The sequence below is a fragment of the Camelus bactrianus genome, chromosome 26 (genome assembly GCF_048773025.1).
Source record: "Camelus bactrianus isolate YW-2024 breed Bactrian camel chromosome 26, ASM4877302v1, whole genome shotgun sequence".
NCBI classification, from domain to species: domain Eukaryota; kingdom Metazoa; phylum Chordata; class Mammalia; order Artiodactyla; family Camelidae; genus Camelus; species Camelus bactrianus.
This window is the reverse complement of record NC_133564.1, coordinates 330,467-350,118: the sequence shown is the minus strand read 5'-3', so window position 1 is coordinate 350,118 and position 19,652 is coordinate 330,467. Positions and strand designations below refer to the sequence as shown.

The 19,652-nt window shown below is 42.7% G+C and overlaps 1 long non-coding RNA gene across 1 annotated transcript in view; it reads right to left on the bottom strand.

Moving 5' to 3' along the window:
* The window catches only part of LOC141575091 (uncharacterized), a 46,787-nt gene extending 30,570 nt beyond the window's left edge, over positions 1–16,217 (bottom strand). Inside the window, exon 1 of the long non-coding RNA XR_012502414.1 lies at positions 16,093–16,217. This is a non-coding gene — a long non-coding RNA (uncharacterized LOC141575091). The remainder of the gene's footprint in view (positions 1–16,092) is intronic.
* Positions 16,218–19,652: the final 3,435 nt, after the last annotated feature.

Below are 19,652 nucleotides of genomic sequence, written 5' to 3'. Positions count from 1 at the left end.
TGGAAAACCATCTCCCCAAGTCAGAATTCAGGCTCTTTTCCTACGTGCTTGGTTGTTGCAATCTTCTTGGTGTAGGAATTCCTTCTTGTTAGAATCCTTTGTTCTTGCAGCTATCTGCCTGGGTCAAATCTCTGTAAACCTCTAACAAAACAAACGTTATTTTCTATTCTGCAATTTCTTATCTTTTTATGAATGAAAATGTGTTAAATATACTTAAAGATCAGAGCCTTCAGAATAGGTTCTCCTGTATATTTCAGGCTCTAAGCAACATTGTTTTACAAGCAAGATGAAGCCTAGGAGACAAAGCATAGGGTTAAAGTCAAAGGAAAAGATCTAATATGGAGTCAGATTTGTTCTGTTCTATTACCCAGGCAGAAGCCACTTGAGGATTTAAATCACTTTAAGTTAAAAATAACTAAAACTTTAAAGGAATTTACATACATAGGTGGGAATGTGCATAGCATATCTGGAAAAGCACCCAAAGGATAGTAAACAGTGGCATCTCCAGGGAGGGCTGGAAGAACAGAGGATGAGGGAAAACTTCTTTCACTTGTGTATTTTTGTGCTCTGTTTGAATTTTTTTTAACCATTTGCATGTATTTCTTTTTCAGTTAAAAAAATGTGTAATGGAGCAAAGGAGTAACTAGCTCAGCAAATACAGCAGCCATGGAATCACTGAGTCATCACTTTTGATTTAAGCCAGGAAGCATTTATTGACTCTCTCCTATGTGCCCAGTGCTGTTTTAAGACTTCTTTTATTATTATTATTATTATTATTATTATTATTATTATTATTATTATTATTATTATTATTATTACTATTACTATTACTATTATTATTTTTATTACTATTTTTATTATTATTATTATTTTATGAAATAATAACAAGGAATCCCTCACCCCTGCCCATGGCTGGTGGAAAACCAACTGAGTTTTTACTGAGTTGTTTTCCAAGGAGTAGAGATGAGTTATAAACTGAACACATCTTCAGGGCAAAACAGTCGGAGTGGTTTTCCAGCAGGCCAGACAGCTATGAAGGGTTTTCAATAGAGGCCCCCAGAGGCTGAGAGAGAAATCCTCGAGGACCCTACAAAAAGCTGCCCAAACTGTCTTCTCCATGGCAATACTGAAATAGGAAAGAACAAATCTGACTCCATATTAGATCTGTTCCTTTGACTTTAACAAAGCCAAGTTAATACTCTCCGGTCTTTTCATGGGTTATGATGTCACAGAGGAGATGGACAGGTCAACAAGGAACCACTCTGCCGTGATCATGGAGACGGGGAGCGGGATGGGCGGCAACATGTGTGACGCAGCTGTAGCCGTGCCCGCGTTTCTAGGCAGGTACCCAAAGTCGCCTCGACAAGATGTCAAACACTTGTGCCCACGTCCTCATCACCTGACATGTATTAAAGAGAAATGGAAATGTATAAAAGGCCAATACCCTTGGTGGGTACACCGTCCAAAGAGCAAAGTCACAGTTTGACAACTGGCCATCTCGGTTCCCTGGGCTTCATTCTTGGAGAACCTTAAAAACCACTCCTCTGTCCTTAAGAAGTGCTGCATATTTGTCCTATCTTTGGCTCAGGGATGGAGCACGTTCAAGTGAACTTTAATGTCTGCACAGATTTGACTGTCTTTCTCCAGGTTCACTTGTCCATTCTAAAGAGGCCTGAGCTAAGTCCATCCTCCATAAGTTCTATTCCCTCCAGTGAAAACTCATCGAGCCTGCAATTAAAAGCCAACTGAACAAGACTCTCCTCAGCTAAAAAGTTCACCCACTCTTCACTGATTTCTTAATCTCCTTTCCTAGATAATTGCAACAGACTAACAACTCCCTCCACCAAGCTCCCCAACTATGTCAGTTTGTCTCCCCAAACAGAAAGTGAGGTCCATAAAAGAGGTGACTCCATAGTCACCTCTGAATTCCTAGCATACAGTAATGTTAAGAAATAGAACTATGATTATGGCTTCTTTCCTTTAAAACCTTTCTGGTTATTTGATTGAGACCTTGGAAGACAGGTGTTTGCAGTCAAGTATCTTGATCCTCAAGACTCTGGAGGCCTTTTTCGGAATGGCTGCTCACTGATTCATTCAAACCACAGCTTCTCATTCCAGGAGTAGCTGTGATTCTCTGCCAGGAGTTTGTGGTTACTCTCATGCCAGAAGAGCTTTAAACTATATCCTTACTTTGGATTTGTTATTTTTCCCCTCTTCCAAAAAAATTGACTTTCCTTACTGTCTTACCTTGAGGAATTTTTTTTCATAGTTAACCCTTTTGTAAACCATGCTTCTCGGGATGGGCTTGGCCTTACATATGATCAGTCATCCAACTCCCAGTGTGAGAGGACTCGGGTTCACCTCCTACCCTCCTGTCAAGGCAACTGAAACTCAGTACAGGAGCCAACAGGCACCCCAGGGCTTCTAAGGCTCGTGTATCACCCAGAATCCCTGCTTTCTGGTTTGTCTTGGCTTCTGAGGATTTCCCCTCACTTTCTTCACAATTAGCTGTGCAGCTTGAAAGATGAAGAAAGAAGGTTTTATTTCTTAATCAGCATTTTAAGAAACTTGTGTAATGAAGGTTTTCACGAGTTTCTAGAACCCTCCGTTGCCGAGACAGAAAACACACTAGATATTTTCTAAGTTTAGCTATCATGTGTATTTTTTCTTTTCTTTTGTTTTCTTAACTGCAAATAGACATTTTTTAATTAAAAAAAATAAGGCCCCAAATAGGATAGAGACTTCAAGGGGCATACAAAATTAAAGGGCAAAGACAGAAAAATGATAAATACTCTACAAGGTTAATATAATACTTACACTATGGATCAGATCAGCAATTCTCAGTAACAGCTAATTGAAATATGCCCATGAGGTAAAACGTCTCTCCTGTCAGGAGATGGCTAACAGAAAATAGAATTAAAACAACAAACTAAAATTCTAAGTCTGGCGAGGTACAGAATTCTAACAGCAAAATGTGTCTTCTTCTGGAAAAGAGGGAGGCTCACCAGCTCTTTACTGTGGAGCCTGAGCCCAGGGGATGGCGGTGAAGTGAGCTCTGTAAGTACCCAATAGCAAACTTGTGATGAATAAAGAGATGTGAGCTTTGATGACAGAGATGATAATACTATTCACTTGTCCTGTAAAGTATGTCTTCACGTTCAATGATCAATACCTCGGCGTCCTCAGGGATTAAGATTATAGGAAAATTCACAGCCCGGGCCCAGACCTCCTCTTTGAGCTCATGACAATGCACTTAGATGTCTCAAAGGCAACTCGAGCTCCACCTGCAAAGAGCTGACTTCACGGTGCTCCTCCCATAGCCGTCCTACCCAGGGCCCCTGGTCGGGGGGAAAGGTCTCCCTGCCTCTCCCAGCTCAGGCCCATCACTCACAGATGTGACTGGACCCCACCTTCAGGGCCCAGATTTCCTCAGTCACCGAGTCCCACCACCCACACCTGACCTACCAGGTACTCACTGGCACTCACTCAGCACTGACTGTGTGCTGGGGACCACGCTGCACACTGTGCACACGTTATCTCACTGGATCGCCACAGCAGTCCTGGGAGGTCGGTACATCACTTCTTCAATTGATTAGATAAATTGTTTACTTCCTTGAGTGCATCATCCAAAGTGACACAGCTACTCAGCCACAAAACTGGGACTGAAAACCACTTGAAAATTCTACACTCCTACACCTGGCAGCCACCCTAATCTGACTCATCACATCACCTCCTGCAGAGCCTTCTAAATGTTTCTAAGCATTCTACAAGACAAAAGTGATCTACGAGAGCACCCCACTCCCCTACTTAAGATCTGTCAATGACGGTCCACTGCCCTTAGGAGAAAGCCCCACCAGGCCTGAGCACAGCCCAATGGCCCGGCATCCGCGTTCCCTGCGCAGCCTCGCCGCCTCACCCACCACACATATCTACACGTGCCGTGTCCAGGACAGGGATGCTGACTCCGTACAATCCGGGGCTCGTCTCACTCAAACAATGATCACCTTCTTCAGTGTTCACCCTCTTCACTGCTGACGGTCAGAAAAATATTTTCTCAGGATGAATCAATATCTTTTTCCTTACAACTTCCTGTCATTGATAATGAGCTCCATCCAAAATACAGAAGACCTAATTCTCAGTCTCCTTATCTGTAAAGTGAGAATAACAAGGAAATATATGAAGTTTTAAGTGAAATAATATTCATGTGAGGCTGAGGGACAATTCCCAACATACAGTAAGCACTCAATATGTGCTTACTTAATATTAATAGGAATATATTGCATTCCAGCAACCTTAACTCAATGTTTTATGGCTTTGTCCAACAGACTACAGACAAACATTTGGACGAACACCTTTGAGCAGATCAGCCCAAGCGTGCTGGGAGAGGTAAGCACTGACTCCAGTTACAGCTGCAGCCAACCAGCACTACGGGGCTGGGGCAGTTTGCTCAAACTCTTACATGTTGCTTGAGAATTTAGTTGTCATTAATGAATAAAGACAGGTGTTCTTTAGTCAAAATTCCTGAAACATATATCTTCAAAGATTGATGCAAATTTGATTTCAAGTACAACACTCTCACTAGAAATTATTTGAAAATGATAGTCTTAGCTCCTCTGCACATCAAAAGGGCATGATCTTAATGTATCTGACTACACCAAAAGTGTTGTTTAAAGGAATTTAAGATGAAGCCATCCTAAATAAGCTCTCAGTATCATCTTCACAAAGCCCCACCCAAGGGTCTCATTTCTCACTTCCACATAGGTGTTCAGGTAGCTTAACCTGGGTCTTGGTTTCTTATAACACGGGGGTGGGAAGAGTTGTGGATAGATTTATGTAGCAAATATAAACCTAGAGTATTTGCTGTGTAGAAATCCTAGAAATAAACAAATTAATATATAGTCCTACCCTCAAGAAGCTCAGCCTTTCCATTTACAACAGCATTAAAAATAAAATGAGAGATACATTTAACAAAAATTTACAAGATTTGTACATTGAATATTTTGATGTATCATCAAAATAATACTTAAAAGATCTACATATATGGAACACATCCCATGTTCATGGAATGGTAGACAATATTGTTAAAAATGTTAAGACTCCCCAAAGTGAGTTACATATTCAGTGGAATCCTTATCAATATTCCAGCTGACTTCTTTGCAAAAATTGAAAAAGTGATCCCAAAATTCATATGGAAGTGCAAGGGGCCCAGGTCAGCCAAAACAATCTTGAAAAAGCAGAGCAAAGTTGGAGGAATCACTTTAAAGGGTACTAAAAAGCTATAGTACTAAGTCAGAATGGTACTGGCATAAGTTTGGGTAAATAAATCTATGAGACATAATAAAAACCCAGGGGGAATAACTTACATTTACAGTCAGTTTTCCACAAGGGTGTCAAAAACACTCCATTGAAAGAATAGTCTATTCAACAAATGGTGCAGGGAGTGCTGAGTATCTGCAGGCAAAAGAATGAATCTGGAATCTGGACCCCCATATTTTAAATAAATAAAAATTAATTCAAAATTGATCACAGACAGAAACGTAAAAACTAAACCTATAAACTTTCTAAAAGAAGACACAGTATAAATCTTTGTGGTCCTAGGATAGGCTTTGGTTTCCTAGATACAATACGAAGAGCACAAGTGATAGAAGAAAAAAGCAGATAAACTGGACTTCATGAAAGTTAAAACCTTTTTGTTACAAATTACATCATCAAGAAAGTGAAATGACAGGGGAAGGGGGTATATCAAGTGACAGAGTGCATGCTTAGCAAGAAAAATAAAATAAATCAATACATCTAATTACCTCCCCTGTAAAGAAATTGTTTTAATGCTTAAAAAAACTAAAGTGAAAGGACAATCTGCAGAATAGGAGAAAAATTTTGCAAAGCATGTATCTAAGAAGAGACTAGTATTCAGGATATATAAAAAATGCTTACAACTGAACAATACAAAGAAAATCGACCCAATGTTTAAATTTGCCAAGGATTTAAATAAATACACAAATGGCCGATAAGCACATGAAAAGAAGCTCAGCATCACTAGCCAAATCAAAATCAAAATGAGTTCTCATTTTACACCCACTAGGACGGTTTTAATCAAAACATGGACAATAACAAGTGTCGTTGAGGAGGCAGAGATACCTCATTTGCGGCCAGTGGAAAGGGACAATGGTGCAGCTTCTTTGGAGAAGTCTGGTGTTTCCTCAAAAGGTTAGAGTTATATGGCTCAGCAATTCCTCTCCTACATGTAGAGTCATCCCTCAGTATCCTCAGGGGGTTGGTTTCAGGAACCCCCCACCCTGGATACCATAATCCAAGGATGTTCGAGTCCCTTTACAATCAGCCATCTGGATCCATGAAGTGGAAATTACAGATATGGCGGGCCAACTCTACAGCCAACAGAATGAAAACATATTCTCACAAAAACTTGCACATCAATATTCATGGCAGTATCATTCAGAGTAGCCAAAGGTTACAAACAATATCCATCCATCAATGAACGGATAAACAAAATTACCAAGAATAGGCCCACAAACTTTGGTCATTGAATCTTTGACAAAGGAGGTGAGAACATACAATGGAGTAAAGACAGCCTCTTCAGCAAATGGTGTAGGGATAACTGGACAGCTGCATGTAAATGAATGAAGTTAGACTACTCCCTCACAGCATACACAAAAATAAATTCAAAATGGCTTAAAGACTTAAACACGTAGACATGACACTATAAACGTCTTAGAAGAAAACATAGGCAAAATATCTGACATACATCTCAGCAATGTTTTCCTAGAGCAGTCTACTCAAGCAATAGAAATACAAGCAAAAATATACAAGTGGGATGTAATTAAACTTACAAGGTTTTGCACAGCAAAGGAAACAGTAAGCAAAACTAAAAGACAACCTATGGAATGGGAGAAAATAGTTGCAATAAATGAGACTGACAAGGGCTTAATTCCCAGAATATATAACACCTTTTACACTTGATAAGAAAGAAAAACAAACAATTCAATTCAAAAATGGGCAGAAGGCCTAAAGAAGCTTTTCTCCAATGAAGATATACAAATGGCCAATAGGCACATGAAAAAATGCTCAATATCTTTATCAGAGAAATGCAAATCAAAACTGCAATCAAATATCACATCTCACCAGTCAGAATAGGCATCATTCAGAAGTTCACAAACAATAAATGCTGGAGAGGCTGTGGAGAATAGGGAACTCTCCTACACTGTGGTTGCAGTTTGGTGGAGCCATTGTGGAAAACAGTACAGAGGTTCCTCAAAAGACAAAACATTGACCTCCCATATGACCCAGCAATCCCACTCCTGGGCATATATCCAGAAGGAATCGTAATTCAAAAAGATACCTACACCCCAATATTCAGAGCAGCACTATTTACAATAGCAAGACATGGAAACAACCTAAATGTCCACTGACAGATGACTGGATAAAGAGGTTGTAGTATATTTGTACAATAGACTACTATTCAGCCATAAAAAAATAATAAAATAATGCCATTTGTAGAAACATGAATGGACGTGGAGAATGTCATTCTAAGTGAAGTAAGCCAGAAAGAGAAAGAAAAATACCATATGAGATCGCTCACATGTGGAATCTAAAAAAAACAAACAAACAAAAAGATAAACTTATCTACAGAACAGAAACAGACACAAAGACATAGAAACCAAACTATGGTTACCAGAGGGGAGAGGGTGTGGGAAGAAATAAACTGGGAGTTCAAGATTTGCAGATACTGAGTATGTATAGAGTAAACAGCAAGTTTATACTGTATAGCACAGGAGAATATATTTAATAACTTATAGTAACTTATGTTGAAAAAGAATATGAAAATGAATACATGTATGTTCCTATATAAATGAAGTGTTGTGCTGTACACAAGAAACTGATGCAAAATTATAAACTGACGCAACATTATAAACTGACTAGAATTCAATGAAAATATTTTTAAATAGAGAAAAAACGAAAAAAAAAAGAAAAAGGATATTATAAAACCAAAAGAATAAAGTACTGACTGAGGCTACAACATGGATGAACCTTGAAAGTTTATACTAAAATAAGCCAGACACAAAAGGGCAAACAGTGCCCTTTTATGTGAACTGTATCTAAGCCTTTATTGTACTATTCCAGTAAATTTTCTGGAAGTTTGAACTCTCAAAATCAAAATAAAATGTATTATTCATTAAAAACCTAAAATGATTCCTCACAGGAGGGCTTTAATTATTAAATGCAGAAATGCATGTAAAGCTCCTGGAACAACACTTTGCACGTCCACACACAGTCACTGCTGTCACTGCCACTCAGAGGGTGGTGCCAGCGCTGATGAGGGCTGCCTCCAGGTGCTCCCCTGCAGAAAGGAGTGAGGGCCTGGGCTCTGACAGGAAGGGTGACCGGGAACATGGGTTAGACAGAGCCACGCCCCAGACTTTGTATTACCCAACTTTCTTATACAAACTGCTCCATGTAACATAAACACGCTACAGGGATGTATCTTACGACACAGGGAATATAGCCAATGTTTTACAATAACTATAAAAGGAGCATAACAATAAAAATTGTGCAACTATTGTACACCTGAAACTTATATCATATTGTAAATCAGCTATAATTTTATAAAATGTTAAAAAATAATTTTAAAATGTTATCACTTCAGTATTCAATTCGGTTTTTAAGTAACTAATAAACAGCTTAGAATGTATAAAACATTTAAGTGTGATAAGTTTGTTTACATATTTATTTACTTTCAGCCTCCTGCTAAAAGAGAAATTAAACAATTTTTAACACAGCTTAACAACCATAACAACAAAAAGACAAAAGTTAGAGTGAAGAGAAAATGGAGATTCAATACTTAAATGAAACCAGGGGGAAGAAAACTCATAAAAACGAATGCCATGAAGTCAGGGTAAGTGTTAAAGGCCGACTAGAAATTCAGCCGTAAGATTCTTGGCAGCTAAAGCAAAAAGTAAAAGATGATGGGGCGGGTGGTAGAGCTCAGTGGTAGAGCATGTTCTTAGCGTGCACGGGGTCCCGGGTTCAACCGCCAGGGCCTCCTCTAACAGATAAATACACCTAATTACCTACCCCCCAAAAAGAGCCCCAATGAAAAGAAAAAGAGAAATTTCTTTCCTAAGAAAACCTGATGTTAAATTTAGATTAAATACTTGAAAAAAAAAAGAAAGAAAAATAGAAAAAGATGAGTGACACAAGCGATAATGCCCGTGAGATAAATCTGCGGTGGCTGCTGGCATGTCCCCATGTCCCACGTGGGAAAATCTGAAACATCCTTCTCACCACTCAGAGTCATCCTCAGCCCACCCCACCCCTCTCCCTGTTAAATGCAGGAGCACAGGCAGGGCCCGGCCTTTGCTCTCTCTGTGTCAACACAGTGAGACAGGATGGAAGGGGCCAGAGCACAGCCATTCAATGAAGGCCACAGCAATTAACATCAAAATGGTGAAGGATTCAACCCCCAGTAGGCCTTGAGGCTCAGGATGAAGAGATTTTACTTCTAGCAGATCTTGAGCTTCATTATACACCCGTTGTAATAGTAACATGGTGAATAACACGCCCCAAGGCACCATGGCCATCCCAAGGCTAGCCACAAAAGGTCAAAGGGTGGGAAATGGCCAACTCCCTGGGAATCCCAGCCCCTTGCCCTTAGGCTGCTCCTTCTAATTATTAGCATATAAAACAACCAAGCCCATGAAAACCAGCAACACAGCGCCACCTCGCGGTCATCACTCTCTCTCCCTCTTCGGAGAAGGCCCACACTTTGTCTGTGGAGTGTGTACCTACTTTTAATCTGAGCACCCAACCCCCACACCTCGTGGAATTTCTCCTGCCTTTCAATGTGTCTCTGTGAATAAATCTACCTTTACTCAACAGTTGCTCTTGAAACCTTTCCTGCATGAAGCCAAGGACCCACGTCTGGTGGGGCACATTCCAGGGGCTCAACCAAAGCCTGGGACACAGCCCTTCCCATGCCCCACATATGTTTTCTTGTATCAACAGGACTGGGATGTGAAGGGAGCTCTGAGGCCCCAGCTAAGGGACAGAAGTAGCCCCCAGGACCAAAATGGCGGGCAGCCCCTCCCCCAGCAGGGGCCCTGAGGTCAGCCCGGTTCTCTGTGGTTCTCTGTTGTGCTGACTCCCCAGCCAGAGAGCGTTCTCCTAGGCCTGTCCCCACAAAACCCTTATCTCCAAAATGCAAGCACATCATGTCACAGTCCTCTTATTCAACCAGGAAATTTTCAGCCCACTTTTTCCTTCCCTAGTAAAGAATCTATCTGTCCTCCCTCCCATCCCACCACTTCTTTCTTTGTGAGAACTCTGTACTCCCCATACACCATCCTGAACGCAGGTGCCTTGCTGGCTGGGACCGAGATATTTCAGTCTCACACAGCCTGCATCCTTTCACTTTCCCCTTTCTACCTTAAAAAGCCTTTCCTGAGTCTCCCACCCCTCTGATTCTGAACTTCACAAAGTGCTGAGGTTGCATGCAGTCACTGTGTGCATACCTCCCAGGTTTTGACTAGGTTTCCTTCACAAGATCTTCATTAAGGAGCTTCATCAAGAAGTTTAAAGAGTCTTTTCTTACATTGGAGTGGAGGAGCCTGCATAAAATTTAAATGGCCTTGAAGAGAGAGTAAACCATGGACAGAGAGGTCATAGGTCTTAGTCAACAGTGTCACGAGGCAAAATGTTCTTCGAAGGCTCAGAGTGGCTTCTGAACACGGAGTCGGGAGGGAGGAGGTGCCAGGCTGTGAGTGGGATGAGTGACACTGGGTACGCTACCCCAGCTGGGGAAGTATTGGATTTTGTTCTAGTTTTCCAAAGAATTTCTTACCACCTTTTCTCTTATTGTCACATACCATTTCCTACGGATTAAGAAAATCAATGTCAGTCATTTGGGCCACTTGGTAGAAGCTACACGATGCCTTTCACAGGGCTGGGATGTAACAGCCACACCAGTCTAGGTTGAAAGACCAGTAGGGGTATTTCCAAGGTAATCACGGGCATGCAGCAAACTCCCCAGCTTCAATTACCTCATCTCAAAAGTGGGGCCAATAAAACTACCAAGCAAAGTGCGTGATGATTATGGCCGACATCTGTTTACTAGGTAAGTGCCCGTGACAGCTGACACTGGATTAGGAATGAATATGATCAACGAGGCACAGTCAGCCTGGTTACATGCACCCTGCCTTCATGCCTTGGTGCAGGAGCGGAGTTTGTTTAGCTGAAATGAACGACCCCAGAGCAGCCCTGAAGGGAAAGCTCCCAGCTCTGCACGGCGAGGCGTGTTCCTTTCCTTCTCTGAGCTGATAACAGTTTGCAGTCGTCTGTTTTTACATTTATCCCTTTAGTAACTGCCTCCCCTCCGGAGTTTTTGCTTAAGCAGAACAGGTCCAGGTTTGTGTTGCTGCCTGCCAGATATTCTGGGCTGGGAGACAGGCGACTCCACGTCTGGCTCTGGTGCTGAACGGAGAGGGCAGAAATCCCAGGGGCCCATGCTGAACAGAGGCCCCTGCACCCAAAATTATGGTCTGACTTTGGGCAAATTACACCGTCTTCTTTACCCTAAGATTCCTCATCTGTTCATGAAAATAACTGCCCATGGCATGTAGAGTTTCAAGGATTAAAGGAAATCACCAAATTCACAACCTATTCAAGCGGCTACCAGTACGTCCTCAACAGGCACATGCTACCTTTACGGCTGTAACACACGCTAAGCGGGGCGGAAGGACACAGTAAACACTGCTAAGTGCCTGTTAAGTGTTTCATGTGTGTTATAATACTATTTAAAACTTACAACAAACCCAGGAAGAAACGAATATTATAATGCATATTTCACAGATTCACCAACAGTTTAATGGAGGTTACACTCTAGTCCAAGGTCCTTTGGTGAGGAAATGGCGATTTAAACCTGAATCTGAGCCCAGGCCTGGGCTACACCTCTCTCCAATCCACCTCACCACTTGCCTATGAAATCCACCTGTCCAATACACGTTTGCACAGGTCAGCTCTTAAATGCAAAGTGTGCCACCGTTTGTCAATGTTTGTTAATTACCATAAAGTGCTCTCAGAAACCGCTACAGAAAAGACAGGTTGACCCACATCCCTGCCAACAAAGAAGAGATATTCTGCCTTGCGTTCTCCTGTAATGTGCAGAAACCCTTCCCTACACCACCAAATTCAAATGTATGCTTCCTCCATGTTTATGTTTGCACACGGCTTATTAAAGTAGAAGGTACCTGCAGTAATTCCATCTCGTTTCCTTTGCAAGTTTCCAGATTATCCACAATCAGTCTGTGAATGAAAATACTACAATGTGAATTAAAATACTACAACCATGTCAGTAAACAAAGAATGCTGAAACCAAGTCATCAAGGCTGCTGCCACCCCCCAGTGCGGACAGACCTGAAGCCCAGCCTCTACAGCCACTCACAATGCTGCCCTCTGAACAGACTGAGAATAAGAAGACAGGATAATTGCCCTAGATAGCTAGGTGCTTGTCTAAAGAATGAATCCAGTGAGGTCAAATGATACATACAAAGGCACTAAATTCTTTAACTTGAGATGCCTGGATTTCTTTAGATAAAAAGCAATCTTTTATTGTTCCAACTCCCTGGTCTTTGTTGTAAAGCTCCTATATAATCCTAGTTCCTCCCCTACTTCTTGGGAGCAGTCCCTCAGACAGATTTGAAGGCTGTCATCCCGCCTCGAGTCCTCCCGCCTAATAAAGTGTAACTCTAAACTTTCAGGCTACACATTTCTTTCAGTCGACAAGTCCCAGAATAGACACAACTCATCAATTCTGTAATGGAACACACTGGATCAGGAACCAAAAGCGTGTTCTAGTCCAGAAAAGCTACGGGTCCCTCTTTCTTTCTGTCATTATACAATCCCACCAGAACTCATTAATTTGCTGTCTGCTCATCTGGCAACCAAACTCAGAGAAGAGTCAACTCAGCAGAGTGCTGTACTCGGGAGAACACCCCGCAGCAACACTGCAGGCTACCTGCCCTCCCGCACGCTCTGCCGACCCCTAGTGTCCTCCGTGGAGACCAGGCCAACAGAGGTGTTCCCAACAGCTGCAAAGTCCCACAGATTAAATAAAAGCATTATATTTTCTACGATATGTTATGTATATTACCATTTCTGAAAACAGCTTTGCCAGAAGCCCAAATTTTCCACATTAATCTGCATAGGCAATTCCGGCCCCCAAGGGAAAACAAGTCTTAAAACGATGCTAAGGCCTCCAAAGTCCTCTCCAGGACCATCAACCAAACTGCCTGCAGGCCTGCAGCTGCAGGCGGCTACATGTCTGTTTTTAAAGCAACCCCTTCCTGCCCTCGGGCGCTACAAAGTCCCTCTATGCCCTCCCATCTCAGGGTAAGAGCAGCCACTGCAGAAACTTGCAGGGCAGCACTGACAGGACTGGACACAGAGGATCAGAGCTAAACTAAGCCTTCTGATGACACGAGTTTGTCACTGTGTCATTTTACATATGAAGGTATATATAGAGAGGTGGGGTGATCTTGCTCAAAGTCACACAGCTAATAAGTTGCAAAGTCTATAACTCAGCTCCACCCTCTGGCGTGACGCTCCAGCTGGGACACCCACAGGGTTCTCTCGTGCCTGCCTGACCAGTCCTTTACTGTCACTCATAACCCACCACAGTGTCTGACCCTAGCCTGACTTTTCAGCCTCATCTCCCTCTAGTTTCTCAGGAACAAGGCTGCTCGGGCCACTGTGTGACTTCCGGCTCCCCAAACCCTCAGTGCTCAGGGTGGTCTTGCCTGTGCAATCAGCACCCTGCTCAGAGGCTCTTCCTTCCCTGCAGGAGGACGTTTCCACTCTCCGCAGGGACACCCCCTCTGGGAAGCGCTCTTCTCCCCCTCAGCACGGCAGGTGTCCCAGGCCACATCCCGAGCTGCCCCATTAGGACTGCCTGTGCCCAGGTCTGCTAGTCAGACCAGCAGCCTCAGAGCCAGGGATTATGCCCGGGTCTCCCTGCAAACCTACTGCCCGCCTCACAGCCCCCAGCCAGTAGGTCACCTGGAAGTCACAGCAAGTGCCCCACCCAATCCCGAAATCTCTTCATTTGCCAGCACCGCTGATGACTGGTCTCCAAAGTTTGGTCAGTTTCACACAAAACAGCAGCTTCCACTGAAGCTGAGGGTTTTCACTTCTGCTCCCCATCCTTAATGGAAACGTCAAGGGAAACCAAAAGACCTTTTCTCAACCCTTTTCTGATGACACATTCCCACCCACATTACTCACATGCTCAAGAGTTTTGGGTCCACGTGATTTCGTTTCCCTTATGCTAAGTGGCTCAAAACACTGCAGGATTCTTTCTCTTTTGAGAGTATTTGTTTGTACTGAGTTTATTGACTTTAATCTCTTTTTGTCTCTCTCTTAAGTGTCCCTAGCAGTTGCCACTTCTTAGCCCCTTCAGCAGCCTCCCTCCCAACATCTAGTCTAGGAAATCATCTGTGATGAGGGGCCCGGGGGCAGTCACAGAAGATGGAACAAAGGTACAGAGAGGCTACATAATTTGCCCGAGAAGATCAGCTTCAAGCCCCAAAACTGTGTGTCACGTCCCTCTGTTTAACACTTATGCTAAACTAGTTAACTTTTTATAGATTATGGTTATAAACAGATGAGGTATCAAAATACATAGAAGGACACACATCAACTCTACGATGTTTATTAACTCCACTATTTTGTTTCTATTTATTTTATTTCTATTAAAAAATATTAGGAACCTCTGCAGTGAATATAACAAAATGTTAATGGGTGTTAAATCCAGAATATAGAGGCGTAAGTGTATCATTACTCATAATTATTTGTATGCTCACAAGACAAAATGATTTGAACGTCTCTCTCCCCTCCCCCTACTCGCTACTGGCTCTCACCTGAGCTCCCAGACCACACATATAACAGCCTTTCACTTTATCCACAGCTGAACTCATCAGCGTTCCCCCAAAGCTCCCTCTGCAGCTTTCCCTGCTCAGAGCACAGCAGGACCATCATTTACCTCATTAATCCACCCAGAAACCTGGGCCTTACTCCATCCTACCTTCACAGACATCATTCATCCTTTCCTTTTTACCATCTAAACATGCCTAAAATCTGTTCGTTTTTTCCCGGTGACTGTCCCACTGACTGTCCCACTGCTCAGGTAGAAGCCACCAACACTGCCCACCTGGACTCACGAGTCTCCCAAGTGGCCTTCCAGCTGCTCTCCCCTACTTGACACAAATTGGATTTTGTCACTCCCGTTCTTTTATGACTCTTTTCAAACCTAGTGTTCTTAGAAGAAACTCCAAGTTCTTCACATGGTGAAGGTGTTTGCCATGAAACTGTCAGCTCAGGGAGGGCAGGACCCCCCTCCTCCTTGGCCCTCCTCTTTCCCTAAGCCCCGCCCTCTCCCTCGGCCCCGCCCTCGGGCACAGCGCTGGCTGAGGAGGACCTGCTGAGCTACACCAGCCTGTATTCTAACCCTGGTGTTCAATTCTTAGCAAATTGCTTCACTTATCCATACAAATCCAAGGTAGATTAGAAAGATTTTAGATGTTGAGCTAGACTATTGATTTGGGGATTTTGCACTAGCAACCTGCAATTACATGTTCTAATGATTCTGTCTTCTTAAAACAACACCCAGATTTAAGGAGTTATTTGTGGAATGTCTTCTGAGTAAAAGGGACTGTACTTTTACAGACTTTATGTTGTATAACATGAACAACACGGACAGGGTCACAAATGGAACTGCCTCACAAGTGACAGAAGACAGGTGAGAGGCACAAAGCAACAGGTCGCAAAGACGGTAAGAGCAAATTTGTTTTGCCAACCCCCCCAAAAATGCCTGAAAGAACCAAAAATTCTGAATTTTGAAAGTAAAAGATTATCATATAGTGAAATAAAATAAATAATCTTCTTCATCAGGGTTTCAAAATCTGACTCCAGATTTTTTAGCAGGCCATACTGAATCCTAGCACAGAAAAATCAGATGGACTAGTGGTGAGTAAGTTCCAGGAAAACTGCAGTAATTCCTCCACTTGTGTAAGGACATACACTCACCTGCCGAAGGTGAATGTAGACTGCATTCTGGAGAAATTCGGAAGCTTCCAGGCTCCGCTTCTGGATGCCGAGGACACGGACAGCTTGGAAGCATGCTTCTAACTCAGTCACCGGAATTCTTACAATGCAGGGGGAAAAGGAGGCCCTCAGTCGATAGCAGAGATGTTCCTGTCGTGTATCACAGGCCGTGCCTCAGGGACTCAGTGCCTTGCAGCAGCTCGGCCCCAGGCGAGGACCCGAAGCGTGGCCCACCGAAGCAGGAGGTGCACTGTGCTTGAGAAATCCCATCCCCGATGGGGGCAAGAGGGGCTGGTGGGGTTGAGTGAACCTATAAATGCCCACAGAAATATGCCTGCATTCATTCAAGTGATACAAGCAACAGTAGCAGGCTATTTAACAAAATTTCAATTTTCAGTGGAAATTTTGCCATTCCTTTCCGCTTGTCCCCTGCACTCTGAAACAGGCTTAGGCTCTCTCACACCTGCAGCTCTGAAGCAATAGTTGTGAAGTCATTTTACTTTGCTGCAAGTGTCCTCGGTCCCCTTGTAACTGTGTCTGTCCTCTCTTAACACAGTCGGATATCTTCCTGGATCTCTACCTGAGTTCCTTTCTCCTCCTCCTCAGATCCTGAGATAAAGGACAAGAGAAGGCACATGACCAGAAAAGGCACTGTGGACTTGACTGAAATCCACAGTGACCCCCTAGGTGAGTGCTGCCCACCCCTTACATTCGATTTTCAAGGTTCTGCACAGGGTGACATCCAGCCCAGAGAGGTGGCCCAGGCCCATTGTAAGCTACGTGGCTTGGGCACGGGGACAGGTGCAGGAGCTGGTTCCGGGGCCAGGCCCCTCCCCACCTCTGCTCCCCTCTCTCCCGAGGCCCCGCTGCCAAGCACTCAGGCTCCGTGATCTTATGTCCTTCTCTTCTACTCTACTCCAAACCCTTTTCCTTTTCCTTTTTTCCCTAATTATCCCCAGCTGGAGTGATTTTTCAATCGCAGTATCTGAAAAAATTTCCTACAGCCGAAAATGAGGTCTCAAGAAGTCAAAGCACATATGCTACATCCTGAAGAGTGCCGCTGGCTAGGGGGACCCTCACCAACACTCATGTGGCATCAGACATGTTTCAGGGTCAGCCACCCCCAACAAGAGTGTGCTGTGACCCCTATGCCCGCACAGCATCTCTGCTCACAAAAATATAGTTGGCCCACTTATCGGTTATTAAGAAGCAAAAATACAAAATTGCTCATGTTTCTTACTAAAATTATCTATGAAGCAGAAAAGGGAATTGTAAGAGAAAAGAACAATTTTGACCCCATGTTAGGTCTGTTCCTTTGGCTTTAACCCTGTGCCCTGTTTTCTAGGCTCAGACTTGCTAGCTCTGCACCATTTGTAAAAGAAAGTTGCCTTTAGACTGAAATATCCAGGACAGCCTATTCTCCTGGCCGTGATCTTGAAGGATGCTAACTCATCTGCACTTATGTAGAGATGGCAAGTTGCAAAATAGAGAATAACCTTTGTTTTTTTTTTTTTTGGAGTTTTCACAGGGGCAACATGATTTGATCCGCATGGACAGCTGCAAGAACAGCGGATTCAAAGGACAAGCAATTCATACAGCAAGAAGTTTCCAACAACCAATCAAAACCCCGCCCCTTTTTAGTATAAAAGAAGACTCATTTCTGACTTGTGGAAGATGATTCTCCAGGACATCAGTCTGCCATATTCTGGATCTGCCAGCTTTGCAAATAAAGTCACTATTCCTTGCTCCAACACCTCATCTCCCGGTTTATTGGCCTGTCATTTGGTGAGCAGAATGAGTTTGGACTCGGTAACAAAATGACTGCATTGGAGGTAGTATGTCTCCACTGTTTCCTCGTTTCCAATATGTAACATGCACATTACTTATGATCTAGTGCAAATAATTCATCAAAGACAACCACAAAAAGAAACTATACTCACCCAGCTATCAACACTGAACACAAAACCTGTCAATTTTATATGCTGTTTAAGAACACAACCGAAAAACCTAACATAGGGAGTTGATTCCACGGAAATAAAATTATTTCTACTCCTTCAAAATTTTTCTTTTCTTTTCTATTTTATTTTGTTTTGCTTATTGAAAAGAAAATAAAAGTCAGATCATTTTATTTCACGTATTTTTGTTATAGCTACATACTTTAAATACTACAGAGACTTAAATTGCAATAAAAAATTGTTCATATATTAGTATAAAGATATATACACAATCAATGGGGATTAGGAATGGAGTGGACATTTACTAAAAATCCACTGCAATCCAGTCTTTACAAGCATATCCTGGAATATAAGCTCTATTATCCAGGGGTCCTCACCCACATTCTCACTGCTGAGTCCCTTAGTAATCAACTACTAAGGCACCAGCATAGAACCATGTGATCTGTATTTTAGGAATAAATGAGGGAATTGATTCATTCAATTCTAAAACAAAAACCCTAAAATAAATACTGAACTTATTTACAGATAAAGAAAATTGGTCCCTCAAAAAGTAAAGTTTCTTCCTCAACGTCACAAAGCTAATAAATGGTAAAGGCAAGATTTGAACTAATCTGCCTGATTCTAAAAACTAAGGTGGAAATCCCATTAGACTGGGGAGGGTCCAGCTGCGCAGCCTATCACCCTATTTTGTTCAGATCTAGCCTTAGACAGCCTGAGACAGCACCCCATTCCTATGGAACTCGAGGGCAAACGATAACATTAAGGATTTTATATCCAGCAATTTCTTAGGTCTGATGTATATAAAGTGTCAGCAAGTCAGCAGAAAATCTCTGGGAACCATTAGTGGGTCCAGACCTTTTTGCTGATTAGAAACTCAATCTATCAGGACATAGTGACCTTCCCATGAGAGGCCACATGGACATAAACTAAAGGCAGCTGAACAATGAAAACTAGCAAGACCCTGGAACTCAAGCAAGAAGGATCCCTGCCATCCCCCACCCAGTTGCCTCTTCATCCACGTGGACACGAAGACAGAAGACCCGGGTTCTTGTCCAAGTTACACTATCATGGATTCTCACCCATAAAAAGGTACGAATCTATGCTGTCCTAAGTCCTTTCCAACTCAAATATGATGACACCAATATCTCAGCAGAATATCTATGTCTCCACTTCCCCTCTTCTAATAGGAGAATATTTCTATGGACACAAAGCAGAAATCCAATTTAAAAAACCATGCACGAAGCCAGGTGAATTTCTGCTTAAGAAACTTTCCTCTCACGCTCAGTGAATGAAAACTCAGAAAAAGAGTTCCTTCTCCTTCAGCAAACGGGAGGCATCCTGATTGTGTGTGTGTGTGTGTGTGTGTGTGTGTGTGTGTGTCTTTGTGTGTGTGTATAAATCAAATATAATGGTCTGGGATGTGTACAGATTTTTTTTAATGTCACTGTAATTTCATGGGGATGAGCCAACATTTAAAGTAATTTGAATCTAGTGTTCTCAGACAATCTCAGGCTCTTTTGGTGGAGGAGGTGAAAGGGGAGGGTAAAGGAGGAAAGAGGTAAATGAAGCAAAGAAGTAAGAATACTG